Below are 4438 nucleotides of genomic sequence, written 5' to 3' on the forward strand. Positions count from 1 at the left end.
CAGAAGCAGAAGATATTAAGAGGTGGCAATAATACACAGAGAACTATGCAGAAAAGATCTTCACGACCCAGATAATCATGATGGTGTGATCACTCACCTAGAGCCAGGCATCCTGGAATGGGAAGTCAAGTGGGCCTTAGGAAGCATCACTACGAACAAAGCTAGTGGAGGTGATGGAATTCCAGACGAGCTATTTCAAATCCTAAAAGATGATGCTGTGAAAGTGCTGCACTCAATATGCCAGCAAATTTGGAAAACTCAGCAGTGGCCACAGGACTGGAAAAGGTCAGTTTTCATTCTGATCCCAAAGAAAGGCAATGCCAAAGAATGTTCAAACTACTGCACAATTGCACTCATCTCACACACTAGCCAAGCAATGCTCAAAATTCTCCAAGCCAGGCTTCAACAGTATGTGAACCGTGAACTTCCAGATGTTCAAGCTGGATTTAGAAAAGGTAGAGGAGCCAGAGATCAAGTTGTCAACATCTGTTGGATCATAGAAAAAGCAAGAGAGTTCCAGAAAAACATCTTATTCTGTTTTATGGATTATGCCAAAGCCTTTGACTGTGTGAATCACAACAAACTGTGGAAAATTCTTAAATGAAAGAGAATACCAGATCACCTGACCTGCCTCCTGAGAAATCTGTATGTAGGTCGGGAAGCAACAGTTAGAACTAGACATGGAACAATAGACTGGTTCCAAATTGGGAAAGGAGAACATCGAGGCTGTATATTGTCACCCTGCTTATTTAACTTATATGCAGAGTACATCATGTGAAATGTTGGGCTGGATGAAGCACAAGCTGGAGTCAAGATTGCCAGGAGAAATATCAATAACCTCAGATATGCAGATGACACCACCCTTATGGCAGAAGGTGAAGAAGAACTAAAGTGATGAAAGTAAAAGAGAGTGAAAAAGCTGGCTTAAAACTCAACATTCAAAAAACGAAGAACATGGCATCTGGTCCCATAACTTCATGCCAAATAGATGGGGAAACAATGGAAACAATGACAGACTTTATTTTCTGGGGCTCCAAAATCACTTGTGGATGGTGACTACAACCATGAAATGAAAAGACACTTGCTCCTTGGAAGAAAAGCTATGACAAACTTAGACAGCATATTGAAAAGCAGAGACATTACTTTGTCAACAAAGGTCCATCTAGTCAAAGCTATGGTTTTTCCAGTAGTCATGTATGGATGTGAGAGTTGGACTATAAAGAAAGCTGAGCACCAAAGACTTAATGGTTTTGAACTGTGGGGTTGGAGAAGTCTTTTTTTTTTTTAATATGGAACGCTTCACGAATTTGCGTGTCATCCTTGCGCAGGGGCCATGCTAATCTTCTCTGTATCGTTCCAATTTTAGTATATGTGCTGCCGAAGTGAGCACAGGAGAAGACTCTTGAGAGTCCCCTGGACTGCAAGGAGATCCAGCCAGTCCATCCTAAAGGAAATCAATCCTGAATATTCATTGCAAGGACTGATGCTGAAGCTGAAGCTCCAATACTTTGGCCACCTGATGTGAAGAACTAACTCATTGGAAAAGACCCTGATGCTGAGAAAGATTGAAGGTGGGAGGAGATGGGGATGACCGAGGATGAGGTGGTTGGATGGCATCACTAACACAATCGACATGAGTTTGAGAAAACTCTGGGAGTTGGTGATGGACAGGGAGGCCTGGCGTGCTGTAGTCCATGGGGTTGCAAAGAGTCAGACATGACTGAGCGACTGAACTGCACTGAACTGACAATATATCAAAAGAATGTCACAAGGTTGTAAAGATCTTAACTAGACCCACTCCCACAATTTACATTTTAAGATAACAGGATTAGCCAGAAGGTTTTCCAGGAAGGAAAAGCTGTCCTCAAGCAGGATACACTGTTGTTATGTAATCCTTAGTACAGGGTTTCAAGAGCTGTTTGTTGTGTAATCATCAATTCCCAGCTTAAAGAAAAAAACTTTTATGTGACTTTAAGTTTTATGTGACTAAGACTAAGGAATGTGGAGAAAAAAAGATGTTTGCCCTTTCCTCTTCCTTGAGAATTCCAGACCCCTATCTCCATTTCGAGAACCCCAGACCCCTTTCTGCTCCCTGGGGACCCCAGGCTTCTTATCAACCTGCCTAGGAATTGATTCTCTCAAAGGCACGGCAACCCACTCCAGTATTCTTGCCTGGAGAATCCCATGGATAGAGAAGCCTGACAGATTGTAGTCCATTGGGTTGCAGAGAGCCAGACATGACTGAAGTGACTTAGCACACAGGAATGCACACACAAGCATTTCCCCAGGGCAGAACCAAGTCTAAAGCATGGGAGACATCCCTGACATTCCATTGGCTGGGACACTGCAATTCCAATGCATGGGGCACAGGTTCAGTCCCTGGTTGGGAAATGGAGATCCCACATGCCATGCAGCAAAAAAAAAAAAAAAAAGTTTAAAGAATAGAAGTCACAGGAAGGCACATTGGCATGTAATACAAGAAAGCATTTTCCTAAAGGCAGCAGTGCTGGAGACACAGTGAATCTCCTTGAGAAGTCATGTGTGTCCCATCTCTGGAGGTATATGAGTAGGCCCCTGGCTGAAGATTTGGTGGAAATTAAAATATGGCAGATTTATGTGAAGTGAGGGAAGCTTGGATTAAGTAATTCAGGAGTTCTTTCAAATCAGTTTTCTTATTACACTTCTAGTAGAAGTGAAAGTGAAGTCATTCAGTCGTGTCTGACTCTTTGCAACCCCATGGACTGTAGCTTACAGGCTCCTCCGTCCATGGGATTTTCCAGGCCCGAGACTGGAGTGGGTTGCCATTTCCTCATGGTGAAGCTGGCATGAAGCCTTCGAAATCACCTTGGGAAGATTCTGACACATGGTGATGGGGAATGCACATTTCAGGCAAAAGGGATGGGCCGATGAGGACTGAGGAAGAAAGAGTAGGACATGAAGCTAAAGAAGTTTCAGCCAAGTTATGTCATAAGATTGAAATTTACCCCAAATAACAAAGAACTTTTGGCATTTCTGCCTTGCCCTGGCCTCACAACTTCTATTTGATTACCACTGCCCCTCCCAGGGATTGAGGATGAGATGGCCAGATGCAGGTTTATAGGCTGGTTTATATTTTGAATGTGACCCTGTTCCCTTGGCCTCAGCTGATTACTGTAGAATAGGCGTTGGCACTGTAGCTGGCCCAGTCAGCTTCTCCCTTTTTAGAGTGTGGACATTTAGAGATTTTGGGCCCCATGGTTTTTTCATTTGGGATGAGGTTGTCAATTATGGGCAAACTTAGGACTTCCCTGGTGGTCCAGTGGCTAAGACTCTGCGCTCCCAAGGCAGGGGGCCTGGGTTCAATTCCTGGTCATGTAACTATATCCCACAAGCTGCAACTAAAATTTTGCATGCCACAACTAAAGATCCTGCATGCCACAACTAGGACTGGGTCAGCCAAATAAATAAATATTTAAAAAATAATAAAGGGCAACCATTTTTGAGCTTTGTTGAAGAGGTAGAGAAAGGTGGTCTGCAGAGAGGAAGCGAAGGATGGGGGGAGATGGGGTGCGTGCTCTAGCCACCTGGAAGACTAAGTTGTTTTGAGGTCCCCCTGAGGGCTCTGTGATATCCTTTAAACAGATTTATTCTTTTAATTTTAGCCGGTTCAAATGGGCTCCTAGTACCTGCCACAATGTGCGATTTGGTCAAAACTTTCTTTCGTAGGGAGTCAACCAAGGCTTTGAAGGGAGTTATCCATAGTTCCTGAAGGAGTTTCGGGAATATTCATCTGGAGGAGGGGTGGCAGAGAGGGTGAGGACAGTCGGATAGGTGATGAGACCTGACAGGAGGCCTCCCTGATCACTTAGATATCCCCTCAAACACTTCATATGGTGCAAACACTTGTACAATAACCAGTCTTCCAGATTCTGTTTTTCTGTTTGACCTGCTTTCTCTTCCTTCCTTTCTTCCCTCCCTCCCTCCTTTCTTTCTTTCTGACAATACAGCATGGCTTGTGGGACCGTAGTTCCCTGACCAGGGATCGAACCCTGATCCACAGCAGTGAAAGCACAGAGTCGTAACCACTGAACCACCAGGGAATTTTTCCTGACCTGTTTTCTAGGTGGACTCAAGCCTTCTAATCAGAAGATGGGAAATGTTTTCTTTTTTCCCATGGAGGTAGGGAGTCACTTTCTTTGCTGTAACAAATCAAACAGGGTGATGTTACTGATATCCTCAGTATACATGACTCAGGCCAGACTTGGGTTGTGGCCACTTTGGAAGTTCAAGAATGACTGGGAATGCCCAGAGAACTTTCGAGGTAACCCTACAGAAAACCTTTTCAAGAGAGAGTAGAGAGGTTTCCTGAAGGTGAGGGAGACTCATGAACTTGACCCAGGAATGAAGTTGCCAGAGGGGAGTTGAGATCTTTCCTATACACAGTGGGAAACAGATAGAT

General features: G+C 44.1%; 1 non-coding gene across 1 annotated transcript; it reads right to left on the reverse strand.

Moving 5' to 3' along the window:
* Positions 1-1283: 1283 nt before the first annotated feature.
* On the reverse strand, positions 1284-1390 carry LOC133064099 (U6 spliceosomal RNA). The gene has a single exon (XR_009694573.1). It is a non-coding gene; the product is annotated as a U6 spliceosomal RNA (small nuclear RNA).
* Between the last annotated feature and the right edge of the window lie 3048 nt (positions 1391-4438).

Source organism: Dama dama, chromosome 10 (genome assembly GCF_033118175.1).
Source record: "Dama dama isolate Ldn47 chromosome 10, ASM3311817v1, whole genome shotgun sequence".
NCBI classification, from domain to species: domain Eukaryota; kingdom Metazoa; phylum Chordata; class Mammalia; order Artiodactyla; family Cervidae; genus Dama; species Dama dama.